We start from the raw sequence: 25,549 nt of genomic DNA on the forward strand, positions 1-25,549 counted from the left end.
GTATACCGCAGACATCATTTCTACTACAGTGGCGGAGCCGTACAGGACCTGTTTCACTGCAGGGGGATCCAAAACAAGCCCCGTGGAGCAGCAGCCAGAGCAACAGCAGCCGCAAGACATTGTTTCTCTCCCTCTGCCCCCCCCTTCCCCACGCAACCCCAGATCCATTTACACTTTACAGTAAGTGGCTATTTTTTTCCTCCTCTGATTCTTTCTCTCCCCCTCCCCCATCCCCTTCTCCCCTTATTTAGATTAAAATCCCTTCTCCCCCACTCTCCAGAGAGGGGCAAAAACAACAACCAGCAAACAAACCCCAAACCCCAATCGGCTGCACGAAAAACAGCTGGAAGAGGAGCGAAGGAAAGCGACGCGTCGTGGTGTGTGTGTGTGCGTGTGTGTATGTGTGTGTGTGTGTATACATACAACCGTCCCGGCTCCAGCCTGCCGGGCCGACACCCCCACTCTGGGCGCAAAGGCGGCCGGCAGGGGGGCTGCAGGGGGCCGGGTGGGCTCCCGCCGGGCTAGGGGGCGCGCCCGGACCGGGGGCGCAGGCGGGGAGAGCGGCGGCGGTGCCCGGCTCCAGCGGCTGCCGGTCCGGCTGCGAGTGCAGAGCCATGTCCTCCTCCCTCTGGGTGGCGCAGGGGGAGGCGGCGGCGGCCCCGAGTCTCCCTTTCCCCGCCGCCCGTTTCCATTCCTCCTCCCCGCAGGGGGCGGTGAGAGCGAGGGGGTCTCGGGGAGGGCTGGACTTCCCTGCGAGTGGTCGCCTGGCCTTGGCGCCCCGGGGCGGGGGTCTCCCCTCAGAGGCCGGCCTCGCCGGGTGTTCGGCTGCAGGCCGGGAGGGAACTGCCCTGGCAGCCGGGCCGGGACTTTGCGCGCGGCCGGGCGCCTGGCGGGGGACGCAGAGGGGTGGCTGTGGGAACCGCGCAGTGGGGAGCCGGTGTGCGGGTGCCGGGAGCGCGGCTGGAGTGGCGGTGGCGGCCCTGACTGCCGCCGCCACCGCCGCCCTGTTGGTGCAGCCGCTTCCTGATCATGTGCAGCCGCCGCCGCCCGGAGCCGGGAGCCCGCGAGCGCCCCAGTCCGGGCCGGTGCCCCAGCCAGCGCCCGCGGCAGGAGCAGAGGAGCCGCGACAGGCGCTGCCCTGCGCCGGGAGTGAACGGCTGCGAGGCTGCTGGGAGGGTGAATGAAGCCAGGAGGAGGGGAAGGAGGAGGAGGTGGCGGCGGCGGAGGAGGAGGCGCTGCGGGGATTGGGATGCGCCCTGGAGCCCCGCTGCTCGTTCACTCTGGGCCGGGCCGGAGACTCTGCCACTCCCGCGGCCGCCGCCGCCGCCTCCTACGTGGTTCCAGCGCTGAGCGCAGGCCGGTCCCGCAGGGGGCAGGGAAGGGGGCCGGACGGGCGGAGCGAGAGGTGAGGCGCTGTCGGAGCGCGGCTTGAGTGTGAGTGTGGCTGAGTGTGTGTGTGTGTGTGTTTGTATTTGTGCGCGCGCGCCGGGCGGGGGGCGAGGGCAGTCGCGAAAGGGAGGGGACCCTTCACGGCCACTTGGCTGACTCTGCAGCGCCCCGACCCTTCTTCAGCCCCCCGCCCCCAGGCTGCCTTCTTCAACTCTGTGGCCTGTGCTTTCATTTTATTTCAGACCACGTAGGGGGCTGACTGGAAGCGATGAAACAATTCAGGTTTTCTAGGGAGATTGAGCAAGAACCTTAGTGGGGGGTGGAAGTAGGGTGGTGATCGAGACTCTGCTAGAAAACAAAACAAAACCAAAAAGAAAAAAAATCAGTTTCTGAGGACGATGGTGTTCGGTTCGATCCCGTGGCTGCTGTTTTGTTTTGCTTTCTTGGTATATAATCTTACAGATAAGAGGGTAATATAAATACTTGGGAAGGTTGGGAAATTGCTGAAGTGTAGTAAGGGCAAAAAAAAAAAAAAAAAAAGCCAGTCGGAAGAAGCTGGTTATATAATGCACGATGTGGCTAACGAGAACGGCAAGCTATTTTTATTTTGTTTACCGTATGCTGTGCAGTAGGGACTCCTCCAAACTGGTTCTATCCCCGAAGAGATTCTTAGCTTCCTTGTGAGATCCACAGGATACAATTAGCAAAATTAGAAGACCCTATTACACCCACAGAATAAAAACTAATGCCTTAGAGTGGCATTCTCCCTGCATATCCTGTCGTGCAGGCACAGGAATGTGTGTATGCAAATAAGTTCTCCTTTGGCAATCTAGTAGTCACATCTCAATGACATTTGTGTTTTATAATGCAGGCTGTTCTTAATATTTAAACATCATCGTTCTATATCGCACACAGCAGTGGGTAGCTACTTGATAGTTATTTTTAGGCATAGCTAGTTACTTTTTCAACAGTGTTAGCTGAGCCATTCCTATTTGGGTTTCTGAGGAGCCCTGCAGTTCCTAGAAGCCCCTGTTAAGCCCACCCTCTGGTTTATTTGATCGGTAAAGGTAGTTTGATACTTGAAGATTTTTTTTTGGAATGAAGATCATGCCTGAGGAAACCACCAGAGACAAGAACGAGAAAATCCTGCACATGAACTCTTGGAAAGGGATTGCACCATAACGGCTAATGCTGTGGCATTTAATCTCCTCTGATTGCCCTCTAACTGTGCACGCATCCGTCAATATTTTAGCAGCTCCGCAAATAAATGGGCGTGCATGCCACCTTCTAGTAAAGCAGAGGTTGAAGGGCTCCGCTGAACCTCCTGGCTGCCTGTCTTTCACATCATGTAGATAGGTGTCAGTGGTGTAGGTTTTCGGTGCACTTACTCCAGCCTTGATCACTCATGTAATTAGATCAGGCTGCCATGGCAACAGACAGTGTTCCTCGTCCATTCAGGTGGGTTTGTCTTGTGCACGAACTACTCCAAGTGTTCATGCACAGTATTTGTGCTGCCCAAGCCAGCCGGGAGACTTCACTGTTTCCACTGCATCTTCTTTCAGTCATTTGAACGGGAGATACTGAATGAGGCTTCTAGCTACTCAACTTTTATAAAGTAGACCAACAAGCTGTTCTTACTGGGTGCAGTATGTAAATACATCTCCCCAGACAGTGAAAGGAGCCTGACAATCCTGCTGGTGTTTATTGTGAAGGGATCAACAAGTATTTGGTACTTGTTAGAAACCTTTCAGAGCTTACTAAAGCAACATTTCTTTTGCAGTCTGCTGCCTTTGGCCTTGCAGGCACTTAACCCTTTCAAGTGTGATGAGCGCTCATCCTTTGGAACCTACATTGCCCATAGTGATGGCTGGCTTTCAAAAGGGTTTATTCAGAGGAAATAACTTGTTTGGGAAGTATATCCCCATTGTCACATTTTAAAACTTTGCAGCCATTGTAACAAAAACTGGTACTGACAGTAGGGAGACGTGAATATATTCATTCTTAATTTAGACCTGTTGGCCATGATCTTTAACAACTTTTGGTAGTAAGTTAAAAGGTTTTGTTTTGTTTTTCCTCAGCTAAGGGACAGGTGATAGAGGCCTATAGCTAGAGGACTGATAATGTGTGGGGATTTTGCACGGTAACACTTGTACTCTATTTTAGAATATAATTTAATGAGCAGTTAGAAAGCAGTATTCTAGTCTTTACATTAGAGCACCACTGATTAAGCCTGCTAAGCAAAGAGAAATAATATGGCAAAAAGGAAAAAAGAAAAATAGCTTTAGTTGCTTCTGAAGCTCTGTGCTGCTCAGGCAATCCAACTAAGGAAGAGTATTTTAATAACCCTGATATTTGAAAGAAAAGATAATTGAAAATAATAATGTCTTTATTTAGTTGTGACCCTGCCAGTCAGTTTTTAGTTTTATGGCCGCATAGCTAAATTGGTAAATTTTTTTTTCCCCCAGGGCTAGGATTGAGAGAGCTACTCAACTCTGCTCACAGGGGGTTTATGAGTTTCTACTGTTTAGTGAGTTCATGTGGTTGGTAAATTCATTGTGGCCTGGTCAGATGAAGCACTGCTGTGGTTAAAACAAGCTATTATTTCTGGGAGGTAAATAGATGGGAAGCCAGGATATAAAATAGAAGTTTAAGTTTTTACACAATACCTTGGAGGTCCTGGATTCTGTTTTGCAACATACAGAAAAACCCTTTACTTGCAGTAAAATGTGAACATGTATTTTTCAGTGCACAAATAAATTCATGCTAAAATATGTATGAAAAATGTACTTGCTTGGGAATCATGAAATACAATATTTTTTCTTCTGGATTTCATTTTAAGAGGGTTTGGTAAACAGAAGTGATACATTGTCAGAAATGTTATAACTAGGCTTTACGGCTTCTGAATTGTCTTTTAGAGAAAAATTAAAGAAAAACTCTTTTTTCCATCAGATGATGTGTTAAATGCCTGTCCATGGGCCTTAGGTTTCAATATACCTAACTCAGTTGTCTGGGAGTCCTCAGAAAGGCCAATGTTAAGAGATTATTAAAATATTAGTAAACATTTCTATGACTCCTGTTTTTGTTTGTCATGATAGAATTCAAGGACTCAGATTCCTTTTGTATAATGTTGTTCCTTTATTTTTTTTCCCATTCTGAAATGTCAAGTGGATTTTGCTTTTGCACATACCTTGAACGACAGTTTCTGATGACTGACATGCTATAACAACCTGGTTTATTTTGTTCCTAGTAGAAGTAGTCAATAAACATATTTTACTAAAACTCTGAAACTCAGTTTAATAGGTAAATGTGGGAGTGAATGTTAATTCTTTAAACACTAGTTATCTGAAAGTAACACATAGTTTAGAAACTGAAAAGCTTAAATACTTGCATAGGTAAAGTAGCATAGTACAGCAAGACAGGCTGTCATTTTTAGGGGAGAGATAGATTATTTGACTTCCCTTGCTTTATATTTTCAGAGTATTTCAGTAGTTTGAATGATTGGTTTCTGTGAGAGATTTAGATGTGTGCAGCTTAATTGCTTGAAAGAATAGATTTAGTTCCGGTCATATTCCAAGGTTATCAAAAGCAGGCCTGTCTTTGTTTTGTTAAAAGCCTTGAAAACAATAAATTGTAGAAATCCCAACAGAGATAATAATTTCTGTTCTAGGACATTGTATATGGAACTTTTTTTTTAAGATAGGAATTTTTCAGTAATTAATTACACTGTTAACATTTTAGTTTCATTTAATTTAATAAAGTAAATTTACTCATTCAAAATTTCTTTAAGAAGTGACAATAATAAGTATATAGGGTGCTTGTTTTATAGAATTTTTGAAATGTTGGCTGAAAGAGCTGCAATTGGATTGTGATTTTAAAAAATACATAAATGCTTAAAATTACAGAAGTAATAAAAATGTTTTTATATAAATCTTTATCTGTACAAAGTTTTTTTATTTTTTCCTTCTTGCATAATTGTTTATATATTTTTGTCATTATCAGTGTAGTAAAATGTTTTATAATCCTTATAAATATGAATCTTTCAGGCTAGTGTACTCTAAATATTTGTACTACATATTAATCATATTAATACCATCCCAAATGTACTAAAACATGTTTAGAACGATTACAGGCAAAAAAAAAAAAGCAACAAGCGTTATATTTTGTTTGACATATTTCATGAACAGAAATGTTTCATTGATTTTTCTCTAACTTTTAATGCATTCCATTTGTGGAGTAATAAAAACGCAATGATAATTGCCATAATGTAAGCAAAAATTATATCCTACCTGAAAATTACTTTTCAGAAAATTCATTATAGTATAATCAGAATTTGAGACTTAAGAGGGCAGAGGTTCCTCTGATTATGCTGTATGGATTTGGGCTAAGAGGGACTCTTTCTTTTTTCCCCCCCGACTTAGGTGTCTTTTAACATGAGAAGTTTTGAGGGAGTTATTTAGCAGAAGTTTTTAGTGATAATTATCTTAACTGCTAAGCATAAGCATTTATGCTTCTAATGTTCAAAGAAAGTGTATTTTTCTCTCACTCTGTGTGGCAAATTTTATTTTATTATGCCCTTGGTTTTGACCCCTCTCCCACATTATCTCCCAGTCTTTACCAACCATCACATCAGTTTTATTTAGGCCATCTTTTTTGATAATCTTCCACTATTAGTAGTATTGTATTATGTTGTTCTGTTGTGCTTTTTTAAAATGAATATTCCACTCTTGGTGTATATCATTGTATAAAACATTCTATTGGTTATTTTTTTTGCTTATTGTTTGTATGTTTTTGCAATGAATCCACACTGCCTTGCTTTTATTCTTGTGTTGCTTCCCTCTTTGATGGAATATGAGTTATGTTGACTCTCTCTGTTACCCTAACTGGTGTAGCAACACAAACGCTTTTGAAATAAGGCATACCCACGCGAGAGTAAATTAATCTTTTACAGCATTTGCATCATGTTTGACTGTCCTCTGCACTTCAGCAGAAACAGGAGGAGGCTGTAATTTGGACTCTATAAAACCTTATCTGCCAGGTGATATGTAAATAGGATTGTGTGCGCACACATCGATATACAAGCAAACACTCTCCCAACCGTGAGCTTCTAAAGTGCCATCAAAGCCACAGTCCCTGCACCTCATTTGAAGATCAAGTATTTTGATGCTCCTTGTGAGATGTTACTAGATAACATGAAGACCCCTCTCCCCTTAAGAGAAATACAGTATAAGATTAAATAGGATTTTGTGAATTTGTATTTAACTTGGCAACTATTTATATTTGTAACTCGACAAGCTTCTTGGTGGAGGGAGAGTGTCGTCTAAGGATTTAAAAGATATTATAGTCTACAGCAGCTTATCTTCCTTCTGTATACACACAGCTTACACTTGGGGAAACCGAGGACTACAAAAATTACTTCTTTTGCATATCAGTCCCAGGCATGCAATCGATGCTTAAATGCTTGGTGAATGGATTAGTTAGAAGTAAGAATGTTTTGGCTACTGTTCATTACTTTGAAAAGTGCTGGAAAGAAATGGAAGTTATTTTCCTTTCCAGCTGGGCTGTGCTCTTAAAAATAGTGAATGTGTATGGATGAAAATAATCATGACTACCGAGATGTATTGCCATGTACCCAAGGATAATTGGCTCACTTACCTGTTTACAGATTATTCACGTTGGAGATCATATTCACAGCTCCAGAATAGTTTCTTTCTGACACCCAAATAACCCTAGGCCTTCTCCTTCCTACTGTTACCTGGTGTGAGCTTTGGAAACCCAAACTAAATTTAAAATCAGCCTAAACAAATATGCAGATCAGCACCAGTAATCAAAGACTGAAAATCAGTCCAGCATTTGCTAGCCCGGGGATTATTTTATAGTAACTGTGCTGCTGATTTTTTCTGTTTAGTGTGGATAAATGGTAATTACCAGTATTTAAAAATATAATTTTAATGGATAAGGCTAAAAAGCATATTAGCAGATCGAGTCCTCAATTTCTTCCATTTCTGTGCGTAGGTCTTTACCTCACAAAAACTACTACAAGCACCAAGCTCCCTGATGGAAAGGTATATGGAAGATTCATTCATTCTTTCTTTCATTCATCCATTCACACATTCACTCATTCATCATACAGTGGATAAGTTTTACTTAACCATGTGCAAGGCATTGTGGCAAAATGAAAATGAAATAGATATACATTCAATACTTAAATAATTTAAAAGTTCAGTGGAAAGTCTACTGGATATGTGCACACTTTAAAATTTTTTTCTGCATTTTATACTTTTTTCTATGCCATTGGATTGGTATGCTAATGGCTGTGCTTTTTCATGATTGTCTTTCAAGTTGCATGTTGATAGATAATATATGCCACATTCAAATTAGGCTTTGACTCAATTACTATTCAATCCATGCCCATTTTCACCTGATATTCCTTGTGATTACCAGCATGTGTTTATCAGATGATTGGCTAGAATCAATGCAGAAAAGAATGACAGTGGCTGGCTCAAATGGGGAGACCAACCTCTAAATTTGACTGAAGGGATGACCTTTTGGTGTGTTGGCCTCTCTGAGTCCTGTTGAATAAAACCAGACCTGCCTTTTGAGCTGGCTGGGATCTGTGTAATTCTTATATCATAAAATGCAAAAGTTGATGTTATTAAAGTTCATATTTCAGTGCATAGACGCTTAAGGTGGACTTATTTTTTAAAGCAGTTTATTCTCTTTTTCATTCTGGATTTCTCCTGCACTCCCTGACCCACTGCAGGAGCATCGAACAACAAATCGCCAGGGTGGTCCATTCAAGCTGCAGATTTGATTGTCATCCTTGTACAACGGTCTCCTCCTCCACTGCCACTACAGGGGAGCGCATCACATGTCAGGTGAGAGTTGCGATGTTCCCTGTTTTCTATCTGAGGATAAAGTCTTACCTGGAAAATTGCCTCCTAGTCACGCGTTAGCATTTTATTGACGATTGAATGTATTTTTCTTTGCAAACTAAATTGTGTAGGAAATAGAGAAATTGCCAAGATAGTTTTTTTAAAACTTGGATTAAAGTGTCTATCTTTTTGGTTTAATTTATTTGGTTCATGAAAAAGCTTATTTGACTTCGTGGTGATTGATTATTGCTATTGTTTGGGGCTTGAGTCTGGCCGTTTTAATTGTCACCTTTCCTTAATGCGATTAAGAATGTTATGCTACCCCTTATTGTAAGTCACAGTTTTTACATTTTAGGTTTTTGTCGTAGTCTAATACATGCATAGTAAAACAGTCTGGTTTGTTTAGTGGCAACCAGTATTTGTTTCTTGAATTTCTTTGTGTCTATTTGGATTTTACAACTTCCTGATTTCCCAATGTACAGTAAGTTTTTCTGGCTTGGAGAGTCATGCATACACAGGGTATATGCAAGGGTGATGACTCATGGTTCTCTACTGAAGAGCGGGCAAGAGGATACTGCCTCAGATGAAATCAGGAGAGAGATGGAAGCTTGCTAGAACTTGGGGCAGTAAGGGTTTGGGAACAGGGCTATACGCAACCAAGGGAGATTATGAAATAGAAAATAGGGGATTAACTTCTATTTGCCTTGGAAGCAGTCCTGCTTGCGGCTATGAAGATACACTAGATCAGAGGTTCCCAAGCCTGGTTGGGCAACAGAATCACCTGGAGAGCTTAAAAAAGTAGAATCTGGGGCTCCACCCTAGACCTCCTGAATCAAAAGGTTCTGGAGGGTCTGTCTCTCCTAGGAGTGTGGCTCCACAGATTTGGGAACTGCTGGATTTGGTGGCCTACAGGTAGCTCTTCCCAAGTAATGTTCTATATCCTTACTTGGTGAAAAGCACAGTCTGTTTTTACCAAACCTCACATCTAAAAATTTGGATTTTCAAAACTCATTTGTCAAGAAGTGGATATTTGCTTTACCAAAATGCTTGACCAGATTTCTTTAAAGGGAGAACTCTGTCTATACACTTAACTGACATATAAATTCCCTGGCATCTGACACAACAGCATGGAGCTCTGTAACTAGCCCTTCTGGACTTAAAACCTAGAGCTGCCTTTCTGACCTCGAGCAGTCCTATATCCTTTCAGTGCCTCAGTTTGTTCAAGTGTAAAATAGAGATAATATTAGAACTTTCTAATAGGGCTGCTATGAGGATGGAATGAAATAATATATGTAACTGCGGGTAGAAGAGTGCCTGGTGTATGGTTTGTGATCTGTTAATATATGCTATCCTTGTTACCGTGCAACTTATCTCTTGACAGGGTGATTGTATATTAATGGTTGTGTTTTGTGATGGTTGCTCCTGGACCATACGTGACTAGGAACAAGTAAATATACCTGGACCTTGGTCTTTGGACCAACCCTGTAGACATCTGCAGCTCTGCAAAGCCAATGGGCCTTTTATTTATTTTTTTGAATTTTAAATTCTGAAATTATCACAACTTTCTTATTGTGATAGGATGTGTATGCATTTTTTGATGTTGTTGTAAGATGAACTCAAGAATTGCATGCATAAATGGAGTTATTTGTGGTCTGAGTAAAAATAAACAAAAACCTGAGTGACTAAAGTATTATGCCTCAGAAAAAATAGACAAAAACATGCTAGTGGGGGACAAGGAGGCAGAGGGAGGAGTTCTCAAAAACATTATATAGACGGAACTGGGTTCCTTACATTTTATTGGCTGTGGATTAGAGAGTTATTCTTTAAGTGGAAATAGAATAACTTGGAGTGACATGCAAAGGTAGACCTCTTAAGATCTCTAAGTGTCAGTTGACTGGAAAGGGTGGGGTGTGTAACTGCTACTTTATCTCTTCGTGTGTTACCCATTTTAACAGTTATTTGCTAGGCAGAAAATCCTCACATTTAGATTTTTTGGGAAATAGTTTAATTGCATATGGGGGGAGTATACGTGCAACTATTTTTTTACCCTGTAGTGTTTTGTTTTTTTTTTTTTTGAGACAGAGTCTCACTCTGTTGCCCGGGGTAGAGTGCCATGGTGTCAGCTTAGCTCACAGCAACCTCAAACTCCTGGGCTCAAGTGATCCTCCGCCTCAGCCTCCTGAGTAGCTGGGACTACAGGCATGCGCCACCATGCCCGGCTAATTTTTTCTATATATTTTTAGTTGTCCAGATAATTTCTTTCTATTGTTTTTTTTTTAGTAAAGACAGGGTCTTGCTCTTGCTCAGGCTGGTCTCGAACTCCTGAGCTCAAAAGATCTGCCTGCCTCGGCCTCCCAGAGTGCTAGGATTACAGGCGTGAGCCACCGCACCCGGCCCCCTGTAGTGTTTAAAGAGCATCATTTGTGATAACAGAATATCTCAGGAATTTCATTGTGAAAAAAACAGGCAGCGAAACGTCGAATCTCTTGGTCAATATGTGCAGCTTACTGAGAAGAGTCCCAGGTTTTTATAGTGCATTAGGCAAGTCTAAGTGCCTTATGAATACTCATTGTATTACTGACAAAGTAGTGCAAAGTCACCTTGAATTTTAAGCAGATGACATTTTCTGTGATTGCGTTTAAAGGAAGCTTATAAGCATTATCTAAACATTTTGCATCAATAATGACCTCATTACAGTCCTCACAATTGATGGCTAAACTGTGGGCAGGGAAACAGTATCATTCATGTTGTACTCTGTTATATTCATTCAGTTTTTTTAAAAACCTAGATTACAATTATTTCTGGTTCTAGTTATTTTATAAATATGATATAGCTGTAGCAAGTGATGACCTAACTTATTCACAGTCCCTATTTATGTAAAGAAATGATTCATTCATTTTCTCATTGTGAATTTTTTTTTAAACGACTGCATGGTGCCGTGGGAATGAAAGTGAGTAAGAGCTGCCGGAAGGAGGTTATATTCTTCGTGGTCAGGCAGGGGGACGAAGAAATGCTCCGAAATAACAAGTACACAGCAGAATGGGGTTCTGTGAGTGTTCTAACAGTGAAGGGATTCAGGAGAGTGATGCTGAGTAGGAGTGATCAGGAAAGACTTCGAGGAGGAGGGATCGCTTGCGGTGAGCTCTTCCGTCTGGATTGCATTTCGGTGGGAAGGGATGGATAGAGCAGGAGGAAGCCCATTTGAGTGGCTGGAACTTAACAAGCAAGTGCATGGTGTGTAACTGACCAGGCCATTTTGGCTGAAGCATAGGTGCTGGTGGAAATCTGAGTTTCTGGAGTCGGGCAGACAATAGAGAGTGTGGGAGGAAAACCACTGAGAGGTCAGGTCTGGAGATAAATTTGGAGGAGTCATGGGCATAAACGTGATCTTTGAAATTAGGCTTTGGATTCTTATGCCTTGGCAAAAAAGTCCGACCCACAGGAGGGGATAACTAAATCCAGGGATGACATCAGCTGGTGTAGAATACGCACAGAGACAGTGAGAGCGCAAAGTAGCTTGAACGTGGATGCGGCTCTGCCTGCGTGCGCCTCATCTTTGCAAGACCTGGTGGGTGGAGGAGTTGGGACGATGTATGGGTCGGCGCTGGGGGTCTTCCACAGAAACTCAGTGCTGAACTACAGCTCAATGAAATCTTGTTGAAACCTCTATTCCTTTAAGACCTTTAAAAAAATAGGAACTTGAGCTAATTTTAGCTAAATCTAATATGTGTGTGTATGAAAATGAATGCTGCTTTTGAAATTCAGCACATGCGGTATCTCTTTTCATTTAAACAAATGATCCTTCTATTTTCCTCTAAACTGTTTTATTAAGAAGATATTCAGTGAAGCCCTGTACATATTAACAACCATTCCTGCATTTCCTTTGATCTTCCCCACCGTTGATTTATTCATTGCGTGTGATATGCGTAAATCACATTGTGCCATCTACTCGACTCTGTAGCAATTGTTCATTTGTGGCACTTCATTGACTGTACTTTGATAAATCACGTTAATATGGTTGTGTTTTGTAACTTCAGAGGATTCCCCGAGGCTTTCTGCAGACTCTTTTAAATGTGAGATAGATAGAGAGGTAGATATACACATATACTGTATATACCTAGCTACTAGACACAGTTCTTTTGAACAATTTGGCTTCTCATTTATACTTTATAGGAAATAAGTAACATGGAACTGCTGAATCTTGACTCTGGGCAGAAAGTTAGCCTAAGACTTCATGGCTCAAAGTGTAAAGGGGAAGGCTGGAAATTATCTAATTGTATTGATTTTAATAAGCAGTCTATCTAATTGTGTTGATTTGAATAAGCAGTCTGTTTTAGTATAATTAGAGAAGATTTGAGGATTATTTAAGATTTTTTTTTTTTTGGACCTGAGTTATTTAGATGGACTGTCTGTATATCCCAAAATGGCTCGGAATGAAAGCAGTGACTTAACCTAACTTTCGTCAAAGACAGAAGGTTAGGAGGGATGGAGAAAACAACTGCAGGGGCAGGTCATTCTGCCTGCAGTTATTTAATGAGCATGTACATGAGGCATTATGCCAGCAAGGCACCGTAGGTGACACGGAGATGATCAACAGTTCACGCTTACTGTTCTGAATATTAACTCATTTAATCCTCACTGAAGTCTTTGAGGTAGGCACCATTATTATCTCCATTTCACAGATGAGGAAACTGGCACGGAGAGGGTAGGTAACCTGCCCAAGACTGCCCGGCTGTTTAATGATAAAGTCATGCTTTGATCACAGGCTACATTTTTAGCTGTGGCTGTAGATTGTCTCTCAAGCCCTGAGTCCTGTTTTTAAGAAGCTTACAGTTGAGTGCAGAAGGCAGGGTATGCTAAAGAATAATATTTAAAGAGCCATAACACAGGTAGAGCATACTCTCAGAGGTCAAGATCAGGGCAGGGTCCTTGGGGGTGATGAGCTTTCCATTTCTTTCTATTTTTTGTAGAGATGGGATCTTGCTATGTTGCCCAGGCTGGTGATCCTCCCCTGAAAGTGATCCTCCTCTGAAAGTGCTAGAATTACAGGCACGAGCCACCCTGCCCAGCTGAACTTTCCTTTCTGATGCCTGGCTGTCGGTTCAGAGTCACACATGAGCTTTCTGATGCAGGCTGCCCCACGCAGGCAGTCTTTGTCGTATTTCCTCCCTTTCTTTCAGCCTTCCTCACGCCGGCCAGGGATTCCTACGCACTTTCAATAATTATTAATGGAAGAAAATGATGACAGTGGCAGTATGCTTATCTGTTTCAGGGGATTGGCTTAAGTTGGCTCCAAATATTGCTTGGCATCAGGAGTCCCAGTCAGACGATGAACTTTTGACTCTTAAAAGAACTTCAGTGGGTCATTGCTCAGCTTGCAAGATTTGGCAGATGTGAACCATTTATCTCTCCAGTGTGATAGGTGGTGGTGTGGCACTGAATGCAAGCTCTAAGCACAAAACATGCAGCGAAAGGAGGCCACGCTTTAGTCAGGGTGGCCATAGGAGGCTCAGAACTCCCATCCCCTCCGGCCCCTGTCTTGCCTGGTCTCATTTTCTCTCCTTCATTGCAACCGTGAATGAACCTTAGCTCATTCATGTCCAAATGATAGAGAAGAAAGATCACTTTTCTCTTAGCCCGCTTAGGGAAGGCCAGATTGTCTTTCTTACATTGAGTGAAAATTACTGAGGATTTTTTTTCTTTTTTTTTTTTTTTTGGTCTTCAGAGGCAACGTCTCTTGTTTTACAGACACGTGGAAATTGAGAAGAGGACTCAAGATTTACTATCTGTGCCCTAGCCTGGCAGCTCCAGCCTACATCACAGCTGTAATCATATGTGATGCATTTTTATTTACAGATTAGTAGGCTCTGACTCTGACATATGACTAACCGGGAAGCTCCTCCCTACAACAGTTGCATGTCATCTGCTTCGGAGAACTAATTGCTTGGCAATTCCCCTTTGGTAATTCCCTCTTTATTTTCTGATGAGTTACTTAACAGCGATGGGCTTGTTGAGCAGAGCGTGGAGTTTAATGTGTGCTCCAGAAACTCCACTGTAGGCCTGGGGGATATGTTTTTCGAATTCTGTTTAGCTCTACTGAAGGAACACTGAAACCATTATATGGCCTGTTAATATTTCACTCAATACCAGGTTAAAAACTGAGCTGTGTGCAATTTTCCAAAAGAAATCAAAACCAGGCTTCTTTTTAAAATGTGCCTCCGTGCATTAGAAAATTATTAAACAAGGAATTTAATATTTATAGAATGTTTAATGCTCTTTTAACAAATATGATTTGAAATGGAGTAGCTCTCCAGTGCACTGCAGAGCCAGTGTGGTATGGTGGAAAGCATTTGGGCTTGTAGTTTGGAGGCTGAGTTTCTGTTTCCTGCCCTGCTATTGGGGGACTTGGGCCACTCCCTCTACCTCCTTGCAGGTCCTCAGTTTCCCTGTCCACGAAAAACAAGGAGTTTGAAAGAAATGATCCCTTGGGCCTCTTCTATCTCTGACATTGTACAGTTCCATGAATAGATTTTATTGTAATTCTTCCTCGCAGCTCCCCCAAGACCTTTGCTTCTGTCAAACATCATTTGCTGTTGTTTGACTTTCTTAGGTTTTGTATTTAATTAGAATTTATATTTTAGCTATTATTGTGTCATTATTTATAGAGTAAGTCATAAGTGGTGCCTAAAATCATTTATCACCCCATCTATATTAGTTTCATACCTGAATACTTCCTCTGCTCCTTTTTACTGTTCTTGCTACTATTCCCCAAACAATATCCATTTCTGAAGGTGGAATGCGTTATAACTGGAAAGAATCTTTTAGCTAATTGTGGAATTATTTTTTGCAAGAGAAGTACAGAAGCTCTGTTTTTCTAAGCAGTAGTATCAGGGGCCATATTCTGCTTTTAATTTGCAAGTAGAAATCCTTTTGGTGTCGTTTGGTTTTACTTGCTGGTGCAGGTCTTAGTCTCTAGGTAGTTCCTTTTCTCTTCTGCATCAACTTTCCCAATTACTATGTGCAGCATTACCTTGTCTTTTGGGTTAATTTATAAGCAGTTCATACTGATGCCTCTTGATTCATTGCAGTTAATAGTTTCTTTAGGCAGCTCGTGCAAATAGATGAGGTGGCATTTGAGAGGTTTTTGTTATGTTTTGTTGCTTTATTTTGTTTGTTTCATAGGCAGAGAGTAAGGGAAGAGGCAGTACTTACGGTGGGTAAAAGCGACGGCTTTGAAGTCAGATTGAGGTTTGAATTCTGGCTCTGGCTCCTTAAGCTGTGTGGCCTGGGTCACATGTCTTAAATCTGTGGTCCTCAATTTCCTCATCTGTTAAATGGGGGTGATAGCAGCACCCCCAGGATTGTTGGAAGGATCAAACGCATACTCACTATTTATCTACACAGTTTATGGTAGTATCTCAGTAACTAATAAAAACAAATGCACCTGCCCCTCCCCCACCACCACACACCGACACAGACACACACACACACACACACACACACACACACACACACACGCGCGCGCACACGGAAGGCATGGCATTTAAGAGCTGGAGAAAGGAAATAAGAACAAAGGAAAGTGTTGTGTTGTGGGGATAGTCAGGGTAGGAGGAGCCCCTCGAAGCAGCCAGTCCTCATGGACAGGGCTCGACTCCTCAGTGGACCTCTGAGATGTGGGAAGGACTAGATTCCCTCCACTGATCAGGACCGTGACCTTCTCTGCTGGTTTATCTGCTCCATGGAAAAGGGTGTCTGTTCACCACACACAACTGATAGAAATACTATGTTTTTAAGCATTTATTGCCCAAACCTTACAACAATAAAGAGAAGCCAGTAAAAGCAAAATTTCCCTTTGATTCCACCATCCCAGTCCATAAATCAAATTCACTTTCATGTGTTGTTTTTCAGTTCTTAACAATGTACCATATATCTTTTTTTCAGTTTTGCTTTTCCCATTTAGCATAAACATTCTCATTTGCAACCTAGACTATACAATTATAATTTGCAAGGATTATATAACGTTCTGTCAAGCTGTTTTATCTTATTTTAAGTTTCTTATCATTTTTAGACATTCAAGTCGTTTCTAATTGTTTACTATTGTAAAACTTCAGTATCTTTGCACACTTAAGTATTTACTTAGGACAGGCTGGCATCAGAAGGCTTATTACTAAGTTAGAGGAGGCTTGCTCTAAATTGCTTTGTAAAAGACCTGTACCAATTTACATTGTTACTAATGATATTGGAATGTGTCTTGCTTCAGCCTGATTAATTGTGGGACTTACTATTTTTTGGCTAATTTAATAGACTTTGGTTTTGAAATTTGCATTCCTTTGATCCATCTCAGAGATATAACATTTCCATCTATGTTTATTTACTAATTGTCCTTTTTACAATTAGCAAATGGGAGTCTTGATGTTTTCTAATCTATGTATATAAGCCCTTTATATGTGCTAGATTTTAATCTTTTATTAAAGTCATTTTTCCTGCAGCTATTTCCCCAGTCCAATTTTCTTTTATTTCAATGATAATACTTTTTGTTGTACAGAAGTTTGAGTTTTTAAATGATTGGTCTCTCTTTTCTTCTGATAGTATCCAGGGCCAGTCTGGAAGGAAGAAGTGAGAAAACCGTAGTTTAGATTCTGCAACAGGCTGGCCAACAGGCTTTGCTGGGAACAGCTCTCACTTTCTTTTGCTCATTGCTCCCCTTGGAAACTGCTCCCTGTCAAAATCCTAGTGGCTTTCCATTTCCATGGGCCACCTTTCCCTTTTTCCTCCCACCTGCTCCTCAATCCTTGCCCACCTGTGCCAGTTTCCTGGCTGTGGCATCCTTCTGCCCAGTGCTGGGGTTCTCTGTCCTCCGTTGCTGGACCATGTGTTTCTCAGGGAGTCTTATCCCAGGAGCAGTGGGTGGAAACATGTCTGGCCACCTCCCTCACTTGGACCTGGAGAGATCAGTGAGGAGTTTCAGGCCCGGCCAAAGTCTAACCATTTTCCAAGGATCCTGTTTTGGGGTCTTTACACCTTCCGCCATATAATCCTGCTACCCTACCCAGCATGCTACCCTGCTGAGGGTTGGGCTCCTTGGCTTTGGTTTTCATCCATGTTGGAACTACAGTGGCACGATGCTACTCCAGTTCCCTTCCTGTCATACCTCTTCCCTGGAGATAGCACTTTAGGTGGGAGGCTGGGAACAGCTTCCTAGGTATTGAGTTTTGGGGAAGTCTAATGTCAAAGTCGGAACTTGGGCGAGTGGCTCAGCTGGGCTGGGGAGGTTTGGCACATCATGTGCCTCCTCAGTGGCCTCTCTAGAGGTGCGGCTGTTCTGGTCCAACCCATTTTCCTCTCTGAAGCCAAAACGAACATTTCTTACCTGCTCACATCTGTTTTCCTTAACCCTCTTCTGGTTTTTCATGGCCCTCAGTATGAATCCGGGATCCTTAAACTGGTCCCCTACGTTTCGGGGACCTTGTTTACCTCTCCATCCGTATCACTCTCCTGTTGCCCCAAACTTGCTCCACTTAGGTCTTATAGCACTTCCCCCTTAAAGCGCCATGCTCTCTGGTATGTCCCAGCTTTTAGACGTGCTGTTCCCCCTCTTTAGAACCCAGCACCTCCCTCCCCCCTGTTTGGTTAACTTTTCTCTCATTCTTAAAATCTCAGCTTATAGTCCTTTCCTTAAGGAGCCCTTGGACTAGATTTTGGCCTCCCATAATAAGTACCCTATTCTTCCCCTTTCATGACATTTGTCAACCCTTTTCCCAGCACAGAGATAGGAGGAAACTGTTCCCCCCAAACACACACCATTTTCAACTTACAGCATATAGTAAACCTGCAATAAATACAGATATTTCCCTTATGATATTTATTTTTATGTTACAAATTGGATGTGATTCCATCTATTACTATGGACCATGACTTATATAATTGTGTTCTGGAACCAGCATGGGGTCCAGTGGAGCACAGTAGTAGAAAAATCTTTGGCCACCTGTTTGTTTAATTGGCTTTGTGCATCACACAGTGGGTGACAAAGGTGATAAAAAGTGTAAGAAGCCTGGGCTAAGGAGAAAGGATAAAGAAAGGCCCAATGATGAATCTTCTGGAATGAAAGCTATATGTAATAGAATGCTGGATTTGCTCAGTGATATTTAAGTTTGATAATACTGCATTTACAACCACACAAAACACTTATTATTGAAATTAATGCAGGTAAAATGGCTTTGTTTTTGAATGTCTAAAACTGTCTTTCTTCACATTGAAAAATTTCCTATTGAATTTTGATTACATGAAGATTCTTAGAAACACAGCTATTGTGTTGAATGAATGAATGAATTTGAGGTTCACATTTCTAATGTCTTCTCTGGCCTTGATCAGTGTCCCTTAAGTGCTTTTGGGACCCCACTCTCCAGTTCAGGCGAGAGTTCCTGGTAAGATAATTATCCCAAGGAGGATTTTATCTGGAAGAGAGTAGCCCCGGAGTTCTAAATGAGGTTCGTCAGGTTCAGGTGAAGTACCACAGGGAAAGGGGAACCATTTGAAGGGGTTAGAAGGTCCCTGAAACCCTCCTGCATAACCTGGTTATGAGGAATGAGCCCAGTGGGGCCGGAGGTCTCTCTGAAGATGATGTCTGTGCCTATTTGAGTTGGCCAGCCATCTCCTCCATCTTGCACATGGCTTCATCTAGAAGTTGCCTTGGTGGTGTTAGGACACCTTTTCCAGGTAGAGGGTGTCCGTTTGTGGTCGTTGGTGTGAGGACCATGTGCTAGACAATATGTCAGATCCTGTTAGAGGTACTGGCAGGGGTGGAAAGGTCTACCGTTAGCAACTGAGGCCCTGGGCCTTTCGTCCAGTGCAGCGCCGCACACAGGAGGCCCCTGGAGCACGTTCTGCCTTGCTGTGCTCTGGCAGGTTCCGAGTGGGAGCAGAAAGGAGTCTGGATGGATTTTGGTCAGTCTTCCCTGTTTCCAGTTCACCTCTGGAGCTGCCTGGGTCACTGCAACCCAGACTAGAGAGAGGTATGATCTCGAGTTGTGGCTTTTATTGGGAGACAGCCTTTATATAAGGAGCTAGGAAAGAATGTTTTCCCCTGGCTGCTGCCTCTCTGGTGCCTAATCTGATACTTTCTGTAAGATAGCAGTTTTGTTTGGTTTGGTTTGGGTTTTTTCTTTGATAAGTGGTCATAGACCCATAAGACAAGTTTATCTATTATTATACTGACAGAAGAAAAGAAATGATCTAGTTATTTATTTGAAAAATGTCCTTCCATAAAACTTTGCTTTATCTATTGAGTTTGAAGGAAATATGATGATAGCATCTAAGTCCAAATTTTGGTATTTTATTTTGGCTTCCCTGTTCTATTTAAGCCCCAGTAACCCTTTGTACCTTTGTCTACTCTTCAGAAGGAACAGGTTGTGTGTGGTTTTTTTCCCCATCTCAGCATCATCCAAATGAACAGTACTATTTTAACAATCTGTGTAAACAGATATAAAAGGATGAAGACTACTTACTTTATTTTTCCTCCCGGCGAGCTGCAGATCTATTTCAATCATCCTAGAGATTAGAAGAGGAGAATGTGAGCAGTAAGAAGCAGTGAAATGAAGGAAAGTATTTCTGAGTGTGACCTTGAACTGTGGGTCTTACCGGTAGTATATGAGCCTTCTCCAGACTCAACTCCAGAAGTCACAGTTCATGCCGTCTTTAAGTCCCGGAAGGAGAGTTATTAATCTACGGAAATGAACAAACACTAGTTTTTTGCTGTCCTGTGCACAGAACATTTGGTGACCTGAGTAATCTCAAAATTTCTGTCTCTAAATGGTGCACTTACTTTAACTCTTGCCCTGAAGTCTTAGAAAATGATTTTCTTAAAAAAAAAATTTTTTTTTTAACTTTCCAATTTTAAGTGTCCAGGGTCTTCAAAGACTTTACTGGGATGAAAGACCTGTTTCCTGTTTCTCTCATAGAGCTAGTCACAACTACCCTCGTCTCTTGATGGTGTTTTGCAGTCTGAGCCTCTGAAGTAGTAACTACAGGCTTAACAAGCACACTTATCCAGACCTTGTGCGGTGGTTAGTGTGTCATGGATCTGCCTCAACTGATAATAGCACATCACAGAGTTCAGAGTGCCTTGAACAAATTGTTTCAGTGGATAGTCATAATGACTTCTTAGGTAGAAAGTATCCTCATTTTCTAGGGGAGAAAACAGAACCTAAGAGGTTGACTGATTTATTAGGTTCCAATGGCTAGGAATGCATGTAGCCTGTGCTGGAACCCTGGTTTTCTGACTTGTAGTTCAGCTCTCTTCTCCATCACCTTGTATAGCTAAGATACACCAGGAATTAGGCAGTGGTGTCTCTGAAGTTGTAGAATGAAAAGATACGACTTTGCTTAGTTGAGTTGGCCCACTAGAGCAATTTTGGGTTGGAACTGGGAAGGCAAAGAAATGCAAGAGTTCAGTCTCTTGAATATACCCAATTCCTAGTTACCCCTTAAAACAACTTCGTCATAAATTTAGATGTTACATGTTTTTGTAGTGTCTAGGCCTAAACTTGATGGCTAGGTGGAGAGTGGTTTTCCTTTCGCAGCCACTGCACCTTTAAAGTTGAGCATTTTGAGTTGTATTTCCTTTAATGCACCTGTGTCAGCAAGGTTAAATACATCAGGAAATCAAATTGATCTCATATATGGAATCTTGAAATATGATGCCTTCTCTGAGAAGTCCTTTCCTGTGTAGATGGGAAGATAGTGCTGTCAGATCATTTCCCTGTCTGTAGGTCCCTACTATCTTTCTGCTGCATGTTACAGAAGAGGTTAGAGGAAGCTCATCCAGCCATGTGTGAATCAGCTGTATGCCTGCTGGGCAAGAGGGAGCCGGAAAAACAGGAGTTGCTTCCATGATAACTAAGAATCTACTGCACTGCAATATCTACGGGTTAATCTTTTAGTAAAATACACTGTCCATCTCCTGATACTAGAAGCATGTATTAGTACTAACTGTTACAAAGCCTTTTCTGTCTTTGCAGAAGTAGTTTGGTGGTGACCATGCTATTAGGTGCAGAAATACTTAGAATCTGATTCCCTCTTGGAGTTGACTGAAGCCAGATTTTAAATCTGGTAGCCTCATTAGTGATTCTGCAAACTAACTACACAAAGGCCATCTCCTAGGCGTCCCTCAGTCTCTTTACAGCTTTTCCCCCAGGAGTCAAGGAGATACAGCCTGGCGGGGAGTTTTGCTTGGTGATGGAGTAGCTAAGAATGTTTCTCTCTAACAGGTCACAGAACAGAAAGTGTTGGTGGACATCTCTTCTTGCCCCAAGATCTTCGTTGGAAGTCCTCGGGACTTGGTGTCTGTGCCGTTCAAAGTATTTATGAACTCTCCAGGAGGCATAATGTGTCACCATTTTATTCTGGGCCACCCTAAAGGATGACACCCAGCTTCAGAGACCTCCTGTTGGACGTCATCCCTGAGAATGTTTTAGCTCTCCCATTGTCTGAAGTCTCTTGCCAACTGGTGTTGAGCTGGTGCAGGCTTAGTCGTTAATGGCCAGCATGATGTTGAATGTTCTGCTTCATCAGCTTGCAGCTGTACACCTTTTGTCACTTGCAGAGCAGCACCTCCCTCTCGAGCTCTTGGGGAGTCTCTACACAAATGCGCTAGAAAAAAGGCACCAATCCATTCTTTCCAGCTTGGCGTTTGCCCACAGGCGTAGTCCTGGGATGACCTGGAGCAGAGGCAGTGGAGGATAAATTCATCTTGCACAGACTTGTTTGTGCTAGTTCTAGCCTGTCTCTCACCACAGATCTAGCTTTTAAATACTCAAGTGATTGGTTTTGTGTAGGAATGTGTGGATTGTTGGATTGAAAGAATTTTCTCTCCGGATTTCTAGTGTTTACATAAGCAGATATAAAAGAATGTTCTATCACTGATTTAAATAGCAGGACTTATTTTAAAAAGTTATGGGTGCTTAAAGGTGGTACGGAATAAAAATGTCTGTTTTTTTTTTCTTTATTACAAGTTGTAACACAACCCAACGGTATATATTAATGTTTTGTCAGGAAAGGGTCAAAATGGAAAATTTGCAACAAAGACAAACTAGAATAGAACAAGTGCAAACAGAAGCTGACAAATATATGCCCCTTGTTGGGAGTTCAGCCCATGGAATGTTATGTAGGACAAAAGGAATGGAAGAGATATTTCAGTAACATTTTGTTCTCTGTCAAAAACCTTCTGAAATATAAATCTGCTGTGTATTGGAGAATGGATACAGCAATTGATTCAAGTTGAATAGCTTTCATTTAACTAGAGTATCCCACAGAAAGCAGTTCTTGTTCTGACAACCATATTTGTGCTTTCTTTGACTTAAAGAAAATTGAATTCATGTTTACATATCTTATAGGATTGTTTTATGGACAAAGACCCAGGTCAAATCCCGTCACAGTGGCTAGTGTTACAACAAATGGAAACATTTCTAAATGAAATAACCTTTCCAAGCCATGGGCAGTGCTTGCAGTAATAATACTAGGTTGGTATTATGAAGCCATTTGCAACTATAAATAATTCAGCCGTAGATGTGCTTTTTTAAAAAAAAAAAAAAATCTGTTTTTTTTATAATTCTAGTCTCTTGCCAATATACATACCCATACACATACTTCACCTATTTGCATAATAGAGAAACAGGACTATGAATATATATACATATATATGCATACGTATGTATATAATAGAAGTCGGTTTTCTTTTGGACTCTCTGGAACAGATTACCTTTTTTCTTCTCCTCATGTTGGCTCCCTGAATTGCTTCTAATTATTGAAATTCCGTAATTGCCCACAAATATGAATGTGTTTTTCTAAGGGTCTTGCCATGTCCACTGATCTAGCTGAAAGCTAAGAGCCAGTATTACTGGTTTAAGGAGCTGAACTTCAACATCAAGGGCTCCCTGAAAAGGGTATTCTGTTTTAGTCTCCATTTCTACACTCCTCAAGGAGAAAGTAGGTGCTTAATGTTTTGTTTTGTTTTGTTTTTAAATTCCCAGGTCATTCTGGCATTGATCCTGGACTCACTGCAAATGTAATTTTTAGCAATAACTATTACTCCTGAGATATTTTGGCTCTCTGTGGGCTGTGGTTCAGTAGACCTGAGATTTTCCAGATACATTAAGGACTTAAATACAGAATGTCTTAAAATTTTAGGGTTATTGATCAAGAGAAAGCTTCTCTAGGAATAAAGGTCTGCTAGTTTTAGCCCCATTTTATCTTCAAGATTCTTAACTGGATACCTTATATTTTCTTTGTTTTCTGTGTTTATGCTAATTTTCCACTTGGGTTTATTGTTTTCTTACTTGGGATCTACTTTTTTGTAAATACACAGCCCTTAAAATTATAAAACAGTTCCAACCTGTTCATTCTTCATACCTTGACCATCTTTTCTGTCTTATTGCTGAACCATCGTTTCTCTTTCTGCGTGTCTTCTGGGATTTCGTTTTGCTCAGCTAAAATTCTGGTGTGTGATTTTGAATACTATGGTTTGAGTTTCCTGACCAACTTCTCCTTGCGTCCGAGTCCATTTCCTGTGCTTAAAGCTGTTGGCATTCCATTCACTGCTCCTAGTCAAAACTGAAACTTCTTGCACTAATAAGATTAGTCTTTACAACATTATTAATTTCTTCCTTTTCTATTTCTTGTTCCATTGTTATTTCTCAAAGATGAAAATTTATTTGTCAGTAAGAAATTCATTTTGCTGTCACTTACTAAAGATCTCTTGGGATTTTCTGTTCTACTCATGCATGCTACAGCTTCAAACTGCAACAATCATCAACTGGTCTTTGACAAATGAGTTGTCCCTACACATGGTTTACAATATTACACTAGCTGTTTAAAAATAATTAAGCCTCTCTCTGTGTTCTTTGCTGTGGGTCAGGAAATTTACTTACTTTGCCATCCAGCACAGAAGTTAATCACAAATGAGTCCTCTGAACCAAATAATTAAAAATAGAGCAAAGTTTCTGAACCAGGCGGTTGGCAGAAACGTCTGTACTTCCATCTGTGCATGGTTAGGAAAATATTTCATGATATTTAAATAGCATCAGCTTTGCTCTCTTTTGTGTGAGAGTGTGTCTGTGTGTCTATGCGTAATTCATTGCTCTAAAGGTTTGTTTGACTGTTAGCTAATCTTAAAAAAAAGAAAAGTCACTGGCAAGGAAACAGGAAAGCAAATCCAGGTGTTTTGTGCATACATTCTTTATTTGCCAGTTTCTGTGAAGGAGCAATGGTCTTGCCTTTGCTTTTCTCTTTCACTGAAAGTTTCTCTTGTAGCACGTGCCTCAGAAAATTAAAGAACATTGTATTTTGACTTTGAAATCTTTATGTCTTTTGATTTTTCACTTTGCTAATGGCTTTTAGGAGCTGTTCTAATATACGTGAAATGTTGACAAATCTGTTTCAGTTTGGAATGTGGCTAGTTAGGAGTTTTTGCTCTCTGGAAAGAGGATTTATACCTGATATATACATCAAATTCACGAACACTTTGTGACATAAGTACAGACACAGGGGTGAGTGGTTTTGAGAGGAATTTATTCCTTCAACTTGGATTTTCCTTTGTTCTTATCAATAATCAGTATCTCATAAAATATATGCAGTTTTGGCTGGTTCTGCAGTTACTTTAAAAATATATTTTCATTTATTAAGATATCAATTGCTATATAGTATAAAGGTTATTCACCTCTGATATTTTTCTGTTGTAAGGATCTCTTTTTATCTCTGAAAAACCTTTTAAGGTTGGTTTCCTTCTCCCAGGAGAGCTATTGCATTAAATAACAACTAATGCTTAATAAATACACTGAAGGGAGATTAGGAATTATTAAAAGGAAAAAAAAGGAAATGTCTTAATTTCATTCCTCTGGCTCTGAAACACGTATATTTCTCAGAGTTGTCAGTTTGCTTATGTTTCTAGAAACTTAGCAGGTAGGCATATTTATAACACCGTGATAATAGAATTAAACACTGAAGTCAAGAGCTGTAGATTGACTATGCTCACATTAATTGAAATTAAGGAAAGAGGATTAGCTTCATTATTAACATGGCAGTGAATTCTTGAGGTTAGCTATGAATATCAGATATAATCATTGATAGTTTTATTACTTAGGTAATCAGGAAATTTAAAATAGGGAGGGTCCTTAAACATCTTTTTGTCCAACCTCCTTATTTTACATTCAACTTAATTCTATTGATTTCTTATAAACCTACTATGTGAAAGGCATTATGCTAGGAAGAACAATAAAGTTGAGTGAGTTGTGGCC

General features: G+C 41.2%; 1 long non-coding RNA gene across 1 annotated transcript; it reads left to right on the plus strand.

Annotated features, from left to right (window-relative positions):
- Positions 1 to 24,611, plus strand: LOC105809448. The gene is made up of 3 exons (XR_001137440.1): positions 1 to 180; positions 8,150 to 8,264; positions 21,527 to 24,611. It is a non-coding gene; the product is annotated as an uncharacterized LOC105809448 (long non-coding RNA).
- The last annotated feature ends 938 nt before the right edge of the window (positions 24,612 to 25,549 follow it).

The sequence above is a fragment of the Propithecus coquereli genome, unplaced genomic scaffold, assembly GCF_000956105.1.
Source record: "Propithecus coquereli isolate 6110/MARCELLA unplaced genomic scaffold, Pcoq_1.0 Scaffold194, whole genome shotgun sequence".
NCBI classification, from domain to species: domain Eukaryota; kingdom Metazoa; phylum Chordata; class Mammalia; order Primates; family Indriidae; genus Propithecus; species Propithecus coquereli.